Source organism: Bombus terrestris, chromosome 3 (genome assembly GCF_910591885.1).
Source record: "Bombus terrestris chromosome 3, iyBomTerr1.2, whole genome shotgun sequence".
Classification (NCBI taxonomy): domain Eukaryota; kingdom Metazoa; phylum Arthropoda; class Insecta; order Hymenoptera; family Apidae; genus Bombus; species Bombus terrestris.
In genome coordinates this window covers 1,759,930-1,778,568 of record NC_063271.1, presented here as the reverse complement: position 1 = coordinate 1,778,568, position 18,639 = coordinate 1,759,930, and the positions used below count along the sequence as shown (strand labels likewise).

The 18,639-nt window shown below is 41.1% G+C and overlaps 1 protein-coding gene across 2 annotated transcripts in view; it reads left to right on the top strand.

The window, feature by feature from the left end:
- The window catches only part of LOC110120338, a 35,850-nt gene that overhangs the window by 7,718 nt on the left and 9,493 nt on the right, over positions 1-18,639 (top strand). The window lies entirely within an intron of this gene.

The following is an 18,639-nucleotide window of genomic DNA, read 5'->3' as shown; positions in this document are numbered from 1 at the left end:
AATTCGCGGCAGTAGTATATTTAGTGTTAGAAAATGAGAAGCCGCGCGCGATTATTAAGCGGTTCAATTTTTTTTTTTTTTATCGATCGCATATTGGTAACTGTGGAAAAGCCTTTGTGACAAGAAAATACTTGTACGTAACATAGTAACTCATTACGTAGTAAATTAAACATTGTTTTCGAATTTTAACATTGTCCGTCTTAAAACGTTCGGTTAAATCAACGTGACTATAGTCGTGTCAGCGTTTTCCGTCAACTCGACCTTGGAAGTGAGATGTAAAGCTGACGTTTATTTCAAGTAATTCCTACGATCGATCGTCAATGAGATTACGTTACTTCCAACGTGAAACTCTTTACCTGTAGCATTCGTAGCGTACGATATACTGTGTCAAATCTGTTTGTCAATATTAGTATATCGTCTTGTATATATCGGCAAACTGGAGTATAACCTATCGCTGTTGCAACTTGCGACGAAGTTTTTCTTTGGCGCAGAATCTTAAATTCAAGTTTAATCGAGCGATATTAATGTCTCACGGAATAATCTTATCGATGTTTAAGTTTTTGTTTTTAGATCGGGAGAAAGTTCGAAGTTCTTTATGTTGTAACGGATTAGTGACGATCGAAGAGATGCGTGAAGGCTGCGCTGTACAGGAAGCATCCTCACCGATCGAGTTGCGTTCGATCTACTAATCAGACGGGTTTTGTTAGACGTCACTTTCCCCTTTGAGGCACGCCCCGCGTGCATATCCGGGGAAGAGAAACGGGGGAAAAATGCGTAGCTCGTGATACTCATGTGACTATACATAGAACGTGATATGTATTTCACGCAATGGCGTAGGCGCTCGAAAAAGATATGCGACTGCGGTTTATGCGCGGGCATCCTTCTTACGCGGTCACATTCGTTGATATCTACTCTCAGACACATCGAGCTAACTCTGTTACGGTCCGTAAATTTTTATTTTTTATATTATATTTAACATAGAACCGGGACAAGGAAAGGCACATATAAATTATAATTCCTTTTTTTTTTGTTTTTAAACTTGAAAAGCTCTCTAGCAATGAAAAGACAAGATTCGATTAAAAATATTTGAAAACGATCCAAAGGACACAGCAGAGTTAATAAGATGCAAACGAACGATTTATTTTCAGTATCGTCAACCTTTCAAAGAGATCTCGCCTATTTAATCGTCATTGGCAATCCACTTTTTCTCCTTTTTCTTCGCATTTACGTTTTTCTATGCGGAAAAAGGAAATTTCAAAAACAGTGTATCTAGCAACACGTTGATTTTACTAATTAACGATGACTCGTCAAACAGATACGGTGTTTGCGGAATAACCAGTGACGCAGATATCTCTAATGCGTTTCCGAAAAGTCGTATTGCACGTCAAGATTATCGAAGACTCGTTACTCGTTACTCGTTATTCCGACGAAACAAAAGGAAGACAGGATAGAAATTGCATATTCTGCGCATATTTTTTGGAATAATAAACCGCGCAGTTGAAAAAGTGCGCAGTGCAGATAACGGCAAGGTATTTGACGATATCTCGGTCTTATCGGCTAATAAAAATCTTTATTGTACGCGAATTTGTCCTTATCTGTTCGTGTCATCGAATTTCAGTCGCTTTGTGCATTGTTCTTCGCATGGTGTAATTAAAGATGATTAATCAGCGCGATTTAAATGCCGCGTATCTGAAATCATGATTATTTGGTAAAAACCGTGCTTTGTTTATTGATTTCAGATCGGCGAACGTTTATTCTCGCGTTCGCCGGTATTGAGAATATAATCAGAGGAATAACGCGCAGTATTCTTAGAAAACCTTGAAAATTCGTAGATTCAACGGCATGTAGAAGTTTTCTGCGCGTAATTATTATCTATTTACATTGTCGATTGGGCGGTCAAAAACACGACATTGATATGTGCGTTACAATAATACCCGAGACTCAGTTTGTTTTCGTTATTAGATTGCATGTTATAATGAGTCCAAAGGTTAATTCGAAAGGTACAGGATATTTAACGAAACTGTCGATGCTGTGTACAAAAGCATTATCAGCCTTGTTTTTTTAAACTTTCATTTATGTAGAACAAACGAAAAATTTGAAAACGTAGAGGAGAAGCATTTAGGATTGCACGAAGATTGGCGAGAAGATTCAGACGTTTCAAATTTCGCACCTATGTTTTTAAGAAACCACCGATCCGTCAGTTTTCGCTCACTCTGTACAAACAACTTAAAAATATCGAAGTACTTCCTCGATCGAAAAGCATCGGCCTTTATTTTTCTTCTTTCTTTTGTCGGACGAGAACAAATGTGTTTGCGATATAAATGCAGTTCAAAGATCGTCTTCCTCGTCGAAAGAACTCAACTCGCAGACATACCCACGCGAGAAATATTCGTGGAAGATTTCAATATTTGACGAAAACGCGAAACTCTCGAGGCCACCTGCAGTCTGGAAAAAAATCTCACGTTGTATCCGCGGTATCGCTTTTCGTGGTCTCGCGATCGTGGTGTCATAAAACGCTGAACGTTTCACCGTATTAGAATGCCAGTATTCGCTTCGACGAATCTTTTTCCAGTTTCCATAGGCTACCTAAACGCGTTGTTTTTGTTATACAGAGGCTCGTCGTATCGCGTCACTTTTTTTCATTCCTTCCAACTTCTCCGCGTTTTTTAATTTCATATGTATAAAAGTTGACAGGACAAAATCGCTCGAAACATTCGTGTTCTCGGATTACATTTTTATCTTCTCGTTCATCTCCAGTTAGAAAGTACCCCATTCTGGGTAGAAATTTCTCAGAAGAAAAAGTTCTCTGTCGCGATGTTCTTTCTCCGATTCTCGAGCTACGACGAAAAAGTTTGTCGTGGAAAAATTTCCTTCGGCCCAGAGAATAACCATCGAGATAAGCGTAGGTTATATTTATTTTGACGAACGTTTGCCAGCAGCCCAAATAATCCGTTTTTATCATTATTTCCGCCTGTTGGAACGGTTGATGGATTTCAGACGCCTCTTTTTTCACAATGTAACTACTTTTTACGGTAAATATTAGACGTTACCTTTATCCTTCACCCTTGGTAAAGTTATACAATTTCATTTGGCTGGTAATAATAATAGTCATCGACGAAGCTCGTATACACGATGGATTTCAATAAAGAGACCGGTCTATTGCTCGAGCGGATTGTTCCGGTTTTCTCAAACAGATCTCCTAGATACGACGAAAGAGAGAAAGAGAGGAATTTCTCTCTTTTTTCACGTGGTCGTGTTTCCTCGTCGCCTAGACTATTACGTTTCTCCGCAGAAATTGCCTAGCGTTTTAATAGATGTTGCGGAGACCAAAACGTTATTTCTCTCGTTTATTTTACTCATATAGAAAGAGAGCCGACCGAATACTGGAATCGCTGTCAATCGTCGTCCGAGTATCGATTTCTACGGAAACCAGTTACATCGCGGTAATTCGAACTCGCGGCTCGTATCCGTATGGTACCATTGGATTGGAGTGGATGGCGAGGTGTCTCTTTTTTTCCCGCGTCGTTGAAAATATTTCTTCCCTTCGTTGATCGTTGCTGCCTCGAGCGTCGATTAACAACCGTCGCTGCTCCATTGGTTCCTCCGTTGCAGTTAAAAAGACGCGGTATTAGCCGCTAATGGCACTTGCTGTTAGTTTCGAAGCTCTGTACGAAGAAGCTTACGAAGAGACTACCGTATCGATAAACGTCAATATTTATCAACTATGTATATATAAGATTGCCAAGTTAGTCACGAAATATCGATAATATCGCTAGATAATGTATCTTTCAAATTTACGCGAACAAAGGTATGGATGAGTTGACGGAAGAAGCGGCGGATAATTTTTCATACGGCGATGATGACTCGCGCAGAGCAGAATAGCTTACGTTAAGGGAATTTGAATATGAACGGGAAGCATTGAATGCACACTCTGAAATCTCATAGCTGAATAGTTGCTGGATATAACGGATGCATTGAAGAAACGCGCAACTCGTCGGAAAGAGAGAAACGCGGTATCGGATATTGATAAACATTTAGCTTCTTTTTTACGCGTTTTTCGTTCGCCGTGGTTAACAGATCGATCTTTAACGCGGTTCATGCATTATTTATGACGCTGTGCGTGTATGCGGGTGTGTATTATGTTTTCAGCCGATATTGCCGCGAGTACGCGATAATAACGGGCTCCTATATATACGACGAGAGATCTATCGATGAATTCTTATCGGCACACCCTAAAAAAAAATTATGTACGTACTCCGTGGCGAGATAAAATAGAATAGGAATGGAGAAGAGATAGCGATATCGAGGTCAATTTCGACCTCCCACAGATAAAGTCGAAGACTTCGCTCGCTCTACGAATATCACGATTTACCGAGGAAGGCCGTTTAGCCGTTTCTTCCGTCTTTTGTATCTTCAAGTGGGCAACGTCGTCGTTGCTCCGTTGGAAATCAATGGATTCGCGGTTTCGTCACGAGTCGTTCACCTTGAGGCAGCTGCGTCCTCCGGTAAATTGAATTCAGGGAAATTGAATCAAGAGTAATTTGTACCCTATGAGCGCACGCTTTCCTCGGTCTTGGATTTACGTGCTGCCTCGTACCCGGTATAACTCGATCAATTCCGAGTACTCGAAAAGGCTCATTTTCGGTTTTCCGCTTCGACACATTTCCACCGAGTTTCATCGAGAACGATCGCATTAACGTTACCATCTAATCCGAGATTAAGGCGTTTTAGTCCAACGAATCGATAGATTATTCTCTCTGTTCTGGAATACCTATCGTTCAGAATCGGGGCGGTCGATGGGAGAGCGATACAAATTTTTTCCAATAAAGTGATAGGAGCAGGCAACGACGCGTAACATTCGTATTTAATTAGCAACGCGTTTTAATTCAATAGCTTAGAAGCGTACAGATTGCCCTGTTAAAACCTCACCCTATTCAGATTCTTCAAAGGAACGATTTATATCACCAGACTGTTGATATTTGTACGTGTATGGGAAATTTAAAACATACGGTATGTTCGGGACTTGGAGTGGCCGTCCGTTTACGATTACCTGCTACACTTTTGGCAAAATCCGAATTTCTCACCTGCCAAGAGGTTAAGAAACACCCTAGGTGTTGGGTCAGGTTTAAAGTAAACATCTGGTATCAACCAGCAATACCAGAGGATATGTAGCTACAAGAATACGCGAAGAAGGAACGATTTAGATCACCAGACTGTTGATATTCGTACGTGTATGGGAAATTTAAAATATACGGTATGTTCGGGACTTGGAGTGGCCGTCCGTTTACGATTACCTGCTACACTTTTGGCAAAATCCGAATTTCTCACTTGCCAAGAGGTTAAGAAACACCCTAGGTGTTGGGTCAGGTTTAAAGTAAACATCTGGTATCAATCAGCAATACCAGAGGATATGTAGCTACAAGAATACGCGAGTATAATGTTCGAGATAATAGATTTCCATCCCATAAAATCCATGGAAAGCCGTAAGATGGAAAAGCCGTAAAAGGGAAATTAGTCTACAAAGATGAAGCGAAGCTATTTGTGGTCAGTATTAACCGAGTGTTCCGTCTACGGTCCATGTGTTGTCCTTCGAACCCTCCATAGGCCCAAAGACCTACCATACATTTGAAATCCTAACTGCATTGTTCGCACATATGGTTTAAGTCAATCAGTTTGCCCGAAAAGACTTCCTAATCCTATAATGTTGGTATTTAGAAAGGCACTTAGGTTTTTTACGCGCTCTTAAGAATTACGGAGAAAGCAGGTAGTGACTTCACACAAAAAGCGGAAATGCCTAACGGAAAATCCGAGTTTTCCTATAAACAATGTCGCCTAGGACCCATGTTGGTAGGAGGCTTCTTCCTCCTATCTTCCTTCCCAACATTGGTCATAACCAATGGGCATCCCGGATCATTGCCCTTACTTTCCTAACTAGAAATGTAAGCAACGAATCCGCGTTCTTCGTTCAAAGGGCACACCCATACCGAGCTTTCTTCCGTACTCACATCAGAACAAATTTCAGAATTTTCCTATGGCACGGGCCTAGAGCTCCTATGGCTCTCACAGTTCCTTCATCTCTCAGACTGTTCCTAGTGCTCCGACTGCTCCTACCTCTATCGCTTCTACGCCATTAGGAGAATCGCTATATTGGTTCTCATAACCAACGAACAGTCAAAGTCAAAATATATACGGATTCTCTCCTCTACGAATAATCCTTCTCTTCGTTACTTGCATCTTAATCAACGGTGTTACTACTTTGTGCGATTGTAAATTGTTGGAAATATATATTTTTATAACTCTATGAATCCCAGTGTTATACCACAACAACCAGCCCTATTATCCTAACCGAAATCAGGGGATCGAACTATTCGTGGTGTCGATTATTATAATCGTAACGGGAATTTACGACTCCCGTTGACGCGTATTCTCGCGACCGCGTCTCCCCGCGATAGCTCGAAAATACACCGAGTCTTACAAAGTTTTCATTAGAGCGTCATAATCTTCGCGTTATACTGCACCGTATTCTGTATTTAACTTGCAAATACATAACCCAAACATACTACTACTCGGCATCTTTAATTTACACCCACCTTGAGCGTTAATATCGTTCAAGGTTCGCGATATCAATCGATCAGTTACAAACTGACTGATCGTCGCTTAGTTGCAAACACGATATGTAAAGATACACGAAATATTCAAAGCAAAGCAGTGATTGGAATATTTAGGATATGATATTAGGTTGTTCGAAAAGCGTCTTTCCTTTACAGACGCGTCTTTTGCAACAACGCATCTCTATATAAACATGAAATCTAATCTGTCGAACGTTGTGATCTTTATTTTAATAGAAGAAAATGGATCGTGCGTAATTGGATAAAATAATATAAAACGAAAGATGTTGTGCATCCGTTATTTCCTTATAAAACGAAAGAAACTTTTCGGACGAGCTAATACGTAGGATGAAACTCTGGTCGAGTCTCGTTTCATAAAAATTTTCCTCCGAGTTGCTGAATTTTGCCGTATAGTTCCGCGTGGTCTAGGCGCCAGGAGACTTGTCACGCATCTGTCAGAAGTTTAAGTCACCGTACGATTCAAGGATTCGGGCGAACGTCGTGTTTAGGCGGAATGTACACGCGTTCGTTCGAGGACGGCCAGTCACAATGAATAGAAAGTCCCGTCCTATATTTGGCCCCGTCTGCTGCCAAGACGCATTAACGGCACATGTATACGGGGTGAATCAACTAGTGGCGGCCCACTGTTCGATTTTCTATCAAGTCGGTCGTGTTCGTCCATCAAGAATCGAATTTCGTTGATATTTTTAGCTGCGCGCGTAGAATTTCTCGCGGGCGAATAACCAACGACCGCGGTCATTGTCTATGCGTTTTGATCTTTTACGAAGGTTACGTTGCATTTAATTTCCGATGCTCGCTGTGTGTGTGAGACGTTAATTAAATTCATCGGGATGGCTCGCGCGTACTTTATACGTCACCGAGGACCGGTGGTTACGCACATGCTAATGAGGTTGCATCGTTTGAATCATTCGGAAACTATTCCGATGAATTTCGTAGATTGAAAACTGCGGAAAAACGACGAGACGATGTTTGCGACAAATGTCTTTCTACGACGAACGAACTTGCACAGCTGACTCGTTCATTTTTCGAAAAAGCATGCGCGCGTAATGGTCACGGTGCAGCTGACTAACGAAATTAAGAAATTCGATAGAAACGAAATCGATGAGTTTCGATTTTAACAGGTTCCGAGAATCGACGGCCGATGAGCGGATGTTCGATCGTTGATATGAAATTCAAGTACAAAAAATGCAGACGATAAGCAAAGTGTCGGTTGCTTAAAATATCCAGAGAAAGGTGAAAATATAGCAAAACGATGTTCGAGCGGTGAGGCGTTATTTTTCATTCCCTCGCCAATCTTTTAGTTGTATTCATAAAGATACGAATTTGTATAAACATCGCGAGTTTAGCAAATTTGTCAATAGTTGGACGAACGATCTCTATTCGATTCGCTAAAATTAACGCCGGTTGATACTTTGTTTCACGTCATTACCGAGGGACAAATCTAATTGTAGATAGAAGGCACGTGCCTTCCTGCGTGTCTGGATAAGCTCTTCACGCAGGATTTTACCGAATCAGATTATCAAAAGACGCGGCTTCGTATCGATCATTTGCATCCCCGTCCTTGTTCGGTTTACCGGTGGCCAATTTAATTATATCGGCTCGCAGAGATCGGCCTTTCCATCCACTTTTTCGAATATTAAAATTCAACCCGCTATACGTATCGACACTGACCACTTTTTCTTTTCGTTTCTTGCGTTTATTCGTATCTCTTTTCAAGCCTCTTCAAGAGCCGACGAATAAACATAACACGTCCTTTATTATACAGCTTTATCGTCCGATCGTGGCTGCTGCAATTATTTAGTTGGTGGAAACCCAAAGCCTACGTGGTTCGTAATGCAATTCGCTTGATCCGGGATTATAATAACACGGGATAAAGACGGCAAACAAAAGGGTTAATGTCGAAGGGAACGAAATCAGGTTAAACGTCGACGGAAATAACGAAGCTCCATAATCGTGTCTTTCGATGTGAAAAAATTAATAGACCGTTTAAAGGTACAATTGCTGCAATTATCGATGATATTGGGAAAGGGAACCGGGTTCTTTGACCTTACTTCCTATCTCTGACGTATCGTCGAGGTGTCGGTAATACGTTGACTGTCTGACAACCGGCACTCGTGCGTAATTTCCGCCGGACCAAAGAGCCGACGTTCGTAAACGAGCAAATAAACATTCGCTCGATCGGTCGATTTATATACCTGTAGGTGAACTTTGACAACGACGAAGAACATTGGGCAGGAGCGTGAAACAATGTGAAAAATTAGTATTCATCGCAGTATCGACGTGTTAGGGAGCGATCCGAAACGTTGAGTAATCGCATTCCTGACGACTGGTCGGCGCGTTATTATTGGAATTCCGTGTTACGGGTGTCGACGATGTGCCCGATCGACCGTACCAAACGATCTATTGTGCATGGAGCAACGAATCGGTTACGACTCGATTCACCTCGGCTCGACGTTACGACGACGAACGATCGTTAAATCGGTTCGCCGCGTCAGGGTCGCTGGCAATCGTCGCGTGCCCTAACATCCGTCCGCGCGCATGGAAACGCGTGGAACGCTTTAACAAATCACGAGACCCGCTGCGATAACGATTCCATATTGCCTAGTAGACGATCGTTGAAAATTGACCACAGGTATTTATGGAATACCGAAATCGGTACTCCATTTGTCGGCTAATGCGATGCTTCCGCGATACGACAAATCGTTTCTTCGAATTGCTTTTATCAAAGCTGACGTGTTTAGTTTCCGCCAGATTGTTGCTATTTTTCTCGCTAATAGAATATTCATAAAGGCAACGTGCAATGTATCACGAACTTGATAAAACACTGAAGCTTCTTCGTTTCACTAGGGAAAAGAATACGCAATACGTATGTATATATTAACGACCAATTTTGTATATCTCGTGCGGAAGATTACGTTCTTCCAATTTTGTTTTCCTTCCTTTCCATATAACTCGGTTAACGCTAAACCTGCCAGCGGCGGTCAAATCGACCGTCCTCCAACTTCTACACGAATTTAACCGCATTTAAACTTTATCGCATCGCTTCGTAATTTCTGACTTTTCCCAAAACACGCGCACAATATATTTTTCGGTATTTACCTTTAGTTTGCTCTTTTATTTTCTGGGAAAAGTTGGTATTCCGTCTTGTTTACCGTGAGCGGTCATTTTGACCGCCCGACAAAATATTTTGGTTATTCTTAAAACAAATGCAATCAGTACAAAGAAAAGGCTATCTCAAAGTCAAACGACAAACAGAACCACTAATAACAAATAATAACAGCCGTTACATCTGTAATGTTGTCATGAAACTATCCATCCTTGGATTAAGACAGCCACCAGCTGTCAAGACGTATCGACTCAGGCCCATGATAATCCTAAGGAACCGCTATAAAATTTAACATTTTTACAGTCCATTGTTACAAACATTTTAAAAATCCAGAAGTCACAGATCATATTCTTACTTGCTATTGTCCTTTCGACTGGAATACATCTCAGTTTGTTAGCCAGTTAGTCGAAATCTAAACTTGTTATCTCTAAAGCTCAAACAGAAAGCATCTCGGAGCGTTTTGTGTAAAGTTGTTATAAAAGGAAAGGTAGAGCACATCAGATTTGACAATACTTTTTTATTCCGTACATGGTATTATTCTGTGATAAATATTTACCCTAGGAATGTCGAGGCTTTAAAAAAAAAGATAAAATAAAGAAGAATTTAGAGTATTGGGAACTAGATGCATTTATTGCTCTGCTATATGCCAGCGGTGCATATCAGGCAAAAATTTGTGGAATAAAATTCGGAGACCTGCTGTTTTTTTTAAAAACAATGAGCAGGAATGACTTTGTTGAAGTTATGAGGTTTATACGATTTGATAAGAAGCGGCCAACGTTTACGAGCCAATAAATTTCCAATGGTATCTACAGTATGGGGCCAATTTACAGAGAATTTACAACATTGTTATAAACCTGGTGCATACATTACTTTTACATATAGAATCGCGGGGAAAAACCATGTAATAAAACTGTCAACAAGTTCAGATCTATTACTACAAAAAACTTGTCAAGTAAAAAATTGTAAACGTTACAAAATTACGAAAATTTGCTTAAGATGCGGGAAATACTTATCCGGCGAATGTACATTTGATAATAAGACAATTTGTGAAAAATGCAGCAAAGTTGAATAAGATATATCTCTATATAAATAAAAGTGTAATTCTATTTCAGTCTATAATTGAAATTAAACAAAAGTAAATTTGGACGAGATTTTATGAAAGTTCATCGTTTTATATACATTTAACTATAAATTAACCGTTATCTAAGTTAAATCACAAAGACTATTATTTCTTTAATCACCGGTCATTTTGACCGCAAACGGTAGGAGCAGGTATACACAAAGTGTCGGTAGGTTTAGCGTTAAACTGTGACAATACGACAACTGGTAAGGTATGAGAACGCAAAAGGTCGGAGGATACAAATTTTTCATTGTAAAGAGAACGGTCAAACGATATTGGCACGTTAGACGTTCAGGGTAAAGGTTCTGAATAAAATTCGATTTACCTGCGGCATCTTATGCATACGTTTAAGTACACGCACAGTGTGAATCTGTTAAGCGCAGGTCAATCCCACCGAATTATAGTACGCGACACCTACGCAGCGAATAATATATGGGTCAATAAGCTGGTTGTTCACGACAGGAAGATATAGCCATCGCGGAGATATATTCCAGATATCTACCGAGTGACCTGTCGTCGCAAAGAATCTGCCTAACGGGCAAATTGAATTAAATTCTTTCGCTTTGCATCCTTTTTTTTGCTTCTTCTTCCATCCATTCGATTATCTTCTGGTCCGAGTATCGTAGAGTATCGTGATTTCCAGATAAAAGGGTAGATCGGTCGCTGTATCTGCGTTTGTACCGTCAATACCGATGCTTTCTTCGTCCTCGGGCTTTCAGGTTATTGTGTCGAATCGTAATTAGGAATATGGAATTACGAAGGCCGTGTTCGCGTGGAAATTTCCAAAAAGAAATAAAAGAGGAAAGAAAATGCAGCTGCAATTCGACGAGGCACTCGATCGTCGTTATATAACTAATTAACGACGAGCAAACACGTATAAAATTATAGTGACTAATTGTACGCGTTATCTTGGGATTGCGAGCAAAGACGAATTGCGATAATATCGGGAAATTAGCGTCGTTCTTACGAAATATATATTTATTGCTCGCGAAATTTCAACGTTAAGATAATTACATACCGGTACGCAATAAAAATTGGTAAGACATGTAATAAATATTTTAATTATCGGAAAAGATCATCCGAGATTCGATCTCTTTTCTTATCTTGTTTTTACTGGTAGTTTCTGCGATTCCGTATCATCCTCCCTCCTAGCGAATGTAAGATAAATGCGTCGCTCTCACATTTACGCTCGCATGCTTCTTCCATCGTGTTTCTATATTACGTTAATCGTTCGTGGGCAATAGACGTCTTCCGGCAATAACCCAACAGGTTTCTGTCATTTCTCACTCGGATTATTTTTTTCATGCGCGGCTTCTAGGCTGAAGTTGCTCCGGGAATTTGGGTCAGGAAGCAAGGCTAAGTGCCGTGGTAGTTTTGTGATTTACGGCAACATCGTGAACGTAATTCGATTTACGTTTATACCTGTATCCTCTGCTCTTTGACTTTATGAAACTTTCATGACGAAAGATTATCTACCGTCGCGATCTTGAATTATAGTTTCCGTTCTTTTCAACTTCTTTACGGACGATTTTACTTCCGTTCGTGGTTGGTACGTCCTCGAGACTTGGCAAGGCCACCACGATCCACATCATCGACCTTCCATATTCTCGCCTCTCGAATTCGTCATCTTACCTTCGTGCCGAAGAATCAGCATCCTTCTAAATCATCTGTAAAGACGTAAATTTCTCACTTCGTTCCACTCTAGTCGTTCGAATCATCGTCACGTAGGACACGGTTCCATTCTCATGAATCTTGTACAAAAACAATTTCCACTTAATCGATGGTTTTTAGTGTCCAGATAAAAGAAGATATGATCCAAGGCTGTTCCAGCGAAAGTGCTCAAGACTCGTTTATCGCGACCAGCGATCGATTTTATTAATCAAGGAAACGCTAGTATCTTTGATGTTTCTTTTAAATAGAATTCGGTAATGCATCGATCAACTCGAGAGAGAGATAGAGAGAGAGAGAGAATCGATGAAATAGCGGGTGCACATCGCGTCGAAGGTGAACTAATTGCGTCGCAGTTAATTACGCCTCTGGTTGATTACGTGCAAGTTTGTCGTGCACCAGCGAGCTTGGTCCGTCCTCAGACCGCTCAAAGCGACGCCTTTCATCGATGTTATATTATTAACTTTGTTAATCGTTTCCCATACCCACGGTGAAAAGAATCGTCGTCCTTTATTGCTCCTTTCTTCCTTTCTCTCCCTCTACATCCTCTCTCGGCATCTTTGTTTCTCTTGCTATCGATAAGGGCGTAGCGCAATGCGCGTTTCAATGACCGATTTATTTTAAAGCGGACGATTGATCTTTCGGCTAGTTCTGCATCCGTGAGGGGTGAAAGGAAGCGAGCCGGAGCCTCGGTGAATCGAGGAGAACGCTGCGAAAGTGGTCCTCGTGCAACGAGCTCGTTTCTCCGCGAAACAATCGAGCGTTTTCTCCAAGTTCGTTTATCGGTCGCTCGTTAAAAAAAATTATCGTCGAGAAAAGTGCATTATACATCGAACGAAAGTAATCGGAATCGCTTGGAACACGTTGATCGACGTTTCGAAAGTTGCACGCTAAATAAAAGTCTTACTCCGGTTTCTGGCATTTGAACGATATTATTATTAGAAACTGATTCAACGTGATATAGCGTGGTAGATTCGTTTTATAGGACGTAATATTTACCCAATATTTTTGAAACGGTCGAGCGTTTCGTGGAGGTCGTTTATCGATCGATTAAAAAAAAAAGGACGTTACTTTCGTTATCACCTGTTATCGCATAGCATCGTTTCCTATCTCTTTCCTTACGCATCGTCTGTCATTTCATGGAAAAACTTAACGTTTATCTGGCATCTGTGGATCGAGGGTTTAATCGATCATTTCCCCGACGAATATTCGACCTTGGTTACGAAGCAACAGTTCTACGTAATTGTACGACTCGTCTGGGAACGACGCTTACTGGAACGCGTAGATACTGTCGGAAAAGCTCTTCCTTCTTGCCAGTACAATTCGATCGCTCGACCTTGCTGTGAAATAGCAGAGAAACGTGCGAATTTAGACGCGATTACTTTCCAGCAGAATCGATAACTGGATTAATCGATTTTCTATCGCTTTGATCACGCTACCTCCTAATCTTCTAAAATAGTAGATTACGTTTTCGTCGGATATTTCGAAGATTCGTAATCGAAGATAAGTCGATATTCGATAACTTTTCTCTTTGCCCCTATTGTCTGTTCCTTGACTTAAGAAATTCTTTTGAAATTATCTTTCTCCCTTTCCTTCTTAACGTACCGAAGCTGTAGGATTTTGATTCCCCTTTATTCAATGATTATTCAAAAGACATTGTACTGGAACGTCTATCGTAGAACCGTAATGGAACCGGACGCGAAGAATAATTACCAATCGATTGCCAATACCTCAGCCGCGTTTTCTCGTGATCCTGCATGCGGAGCTGTTCGAAAGGAAATGAAAGACCGAACTGGGACAAATGTCCCGCCGCTAACTTTTGCAAAACGAGCCAGATCGGGAACGGGGTACTTTGGGAGAAAAATTAAGGTACTTCTACTTGTTCGAAAATCAATTTCCCACTTCCCAGTGCTCGTTAAACCGCGTAACCGTAGAAATCTCCAACAATTTCTAACCGAATTTTGGCTAGCAATTCGTTCGTAACTTGAATCGATCGATGGGCTATTTCGTTACGTCGACGAAGGACGAGTTTAACTTTTGTTCGCGTTCGATTTATTCAACTTTTAATCGGGAACCTCTCGCCTCTGAGAGAAGCCTAGACTTTTATTTCGTTACATGCATGCAGTAGAGAATCCTAGAAGTTTCAGCGATTCTAAAATACGTTGGCGCGATGGTACTAATGGCAAAGGCAGACGCATGTCTGGTGTTAGAGTTTAGTTCAATTTGACGATGTTTATACGGCCTCGTGGAAACGGAGCGTTTTTACGCAATGCATCCTCGTCTCCTCTTTCTTCTTCTTCTCTTCGTCCATCTCGTTTCCTCTTAACCCCGATCGCCTCTCCTTACTCCAACTTCGATGGATCGAGAAAACATTCATTTGATCTCGACGAATAGTAGGGAAACTTGCCGAAGGGCACTTGGATCAATTATAAGTTTTACGAGTGCGTTGCTTCGGAGAAATGATACAAGTTACTCCATTTGATTCGAACTTTCAGATTATCCATTTTATAACATTCGCTCCTTCCATTTAATCTTCATATTTCTGGCTCGGCTAGTTTAACGATCAGTTGCCCAAGGTGTTCTTCCATCGAATGGAAGGTCGTGACGTCTCATTTAGGTTCGAGTTAAGGTAAAATACCCCCGTGCCCTTTTTTTATTTTAACCCTCTATCGACCCACGCGCTTCCCTGAAACTGTTTGCGCATTATTCCAGTAGACTTTGTAACATCTGCGATTCGTTGTGGAGAAAATAGTCGATAAAAAGCTGTATCAAAGTACAGTGGCAAATACGTGCGATGTAACATCGACGCAAGAATATTACGCATCCTCGTCTAGGTTGCGCGTCGTTCCTAAATTTATCGAGAAGCCCGATAGCCACAAAGTGGGCCACGCTCTCGGTAGTAGCCGATGACCACGTAGATACTATATCATTAGGAACGGTCTCGCGACCTTACGTGTAAATATATTTAAGCAGTCATGTGTCGGAACACACGGCACACAGAAAGCGTGACGTAAAGTTACGTGCGTCAACATTCTGTCCGACACTAAATATAGGTGATTCCAGTCGACGCCAGCATCGTGTTTCGTTTTCTTGACGGAACTGCTAAAATCGACGTTCTTTACGGCGCTCCACCTTGTCCCTACCAGTTCTTGATCATCGTGATTCAACGTCGAACGCCGCACATTGTGTCCGTGATTCGCGTTTCATATGTATCGCGCGCATAATTCGAATTCCACGTTCTGGCGGCATCGAAACGCGACGAACTCCTATTCGCGGAATAAACGTTCGAAGTTTTTCAAAGGCGATGGAATTTTTAGTTTTACGTCGATTAATTTCTACCTGTTTGACGTTTCGTTACATTTGTTTTCCTTTACCGTTTTAACCTTACGCTATTAATTGATCAACGTTTCAACACTGCAACGAAAAGTGTATGAGAACTTCAATAACCGCTCGATTAAATACAGCGTGTTAGAGGATAAAGATAAAGGTATCTTTGTCTTTCTCGTCTTTTTTTTTTATATTGAACGTGCAACGAACGGTAGTGAGATTTTCCACGACGAAGCCTCGTTACCTAATGTACGCTCGGCGCACGATGCGCGTCCGCTTCCAACTACGTGACCGTGTACACGTCGTATATTCCTTGTATACTTGTGACACAGTTCCCCGTGAGCCAACGTGGTTCCGTTTGTCGTGTTATTTCTTTTATCAACTAATTACAAGGCAGAATCATTGGATCCGTGCTAGCGAACGTTTTTAACGAGCTAACTTCCCCTTTGATCGCTCGCCCGATTCTATCCAGCCTGATACAAAGACGATCTTTATCATCAGAATCTGGAATCCGTAAACAGACTCGATCGTCTATCGTTGCTTTAATTTATCCATTCTACTTCGAAATAGGTATATACGTATACCTAGTGGTTCAGGAAAATATTCGAACGCTAATAGGAATCTTTTATAAATATATTACGCCTGTTATACGAAACACTGTATACATAATATATATATATAAAACAGATTTTTATGGTAATATCTAAAGATCTCTATGTATTAGGTCGACCGAAAGGTTTCTTTCGTTTTACAAGGAAATAATGGATGCACAACGTTTTTCGTTTTATATTATTTTATCCAATTACGTATGATTACGTGTACCCTCGATAGTCTCAAGCACCCACCATAAATCTCAGGAATTTTCTAGTTAAGGTCCTTCAGACCGAGTCAAAATATCTTTTGACTTGAATTGTTTTCTAAATTTATCGTCTACTCCGAGAAGATACGGGAAATCTGGGTTTTCTCACGTATGATGCTCCCCACTGGCAACTTTCCCTCGCGGCGGTCAGCACCCTTCCTCATCCACCAACCTGCTAAATTAACCAATTGACAGCAAAGTCTATTTCCCTAACTTGTCCTTAACGAATCAGCTTATCTCGTGTCCCTAAACCCACCCATCGCAAGTTTTCCTCCGCAGCATCATCTTCCCTGAAATTTAGTTGTTGTACATATAAACTTACGTTGCGTACTCTGCACAGTAACCTTGTCTATCAATCAGGATCTTAATCATTTTCATCAACTTATATCTATCTAGTCTACAAGTTGTAGGAATAAACTGTAATTAATAACCTGTTAACTCGGTGTATATTCAATTCAACCACCTCTATTATCCTAACCGAAATAGGGGATCGATCAGTTCGTGGCGTCGATTGTCTAATCGTAACGGGAGTTTACGACTCGATCGCGAACGGCCGACACGTCCATGTTGTTCTATCAAGATAAAAATTGCAACGTTTGACGGATTAGGTTTCATGTTTGTATAAAGACGCGTCTGTAAAAGAAAGACACTTTTCGGACAACCTAATAGTATCTGAAAGACTTAGAAATAGTCGCTTCGCGACAAAGCTACATCGGCTATACAGGCGTTTAGAACTCTGATCGAAGAAATAAATCACGCAACTTGGGTTTCTATTATCGCTCGCTTATCCAATCGCATCGCTCGTGGGTGTTGCGTTCGATTCTAAAAATCTACGTTACCGATAGTCGTAACCCGTTTCGATCGCGTTAACAACCGATTAATCAACTCCTAAGCAACTCGATTAAAAACCTTCCTGTAGTCCTTTTCTACTTTCTATCGTTCTTATAGGTTCGAAGAGTTGTCTGCAAAAGTGAACGCCGCGTTTAAGAAGCAGCTTGGCTGAACGCGCGTAAGTGCCAGCTGAACTTTCCGACGCCCCTACTTTTATGGACAGGATAGAGTTCGTTTGCGTATAGCATATTTTACGATGATCCGTATATATTACGTTGTTTGTTGATTAAGCCTGAAATATTCTCTGCCCGACTTCGCACGCTAAATCTTGCATACATCGAAGGATGCGTGAAATTTATCTATTCAGGCTATCGCAAAACCGAAACTCTGACTATCTGAAAAATTCCATTGGTTTCGCGCGTAAGCGTATCTTAAACAAGTAAAAGCTAAATTTTACGATAGCGCGGAAAATAAGATTTTGATCAAAGGCGGAGAATCGAATTTGTGTAAGACGCAGAGGCCAGACGTTCGGAGCACGTGTACAACGAGTCTCTTATCAATCCGCATTACGATCCCTTTTGCTTTTCACGTCGACCAGATTCCACGACTGGTCGACTTTACGCGCCACGTCGTGTCGCGTACGTGTCCTCGACATATTTATCGCGCTACAGAAACCACTCGCGACGCTGAGGAAAGAGATGACGCCGATCACTGGAATTCACGATAAGCCTCGTTTCTTACGTCGACAAGGTAATCGGTGAATTACGAGACCTATTATAAAGTTCGTCCATTGCCGAGGTCTTTGATCTCCGGTGATTTCCGGTCTCTCTTGGTCGTTCTTTATCGTACGCTTCTCAAGGACGTATATCTTTGGTAAAATAACGTCTTCAACGGTGCTATTCTCTCGGCCAAGACACAAAGACGTCTTACGCTTTAATTTATTTCATCGATGGTTTTACAAGAACTCGACTCGAGATTTACAACGAGATCTTTATTTCACAGACGTGATTTTTAGACGTGTATCGCGGGGATAAAAGAGGTAATGCGAATGGCACGAAGAACGCGAGGTCGCGTTGGAAATAAACCGTGTTACAGGTAT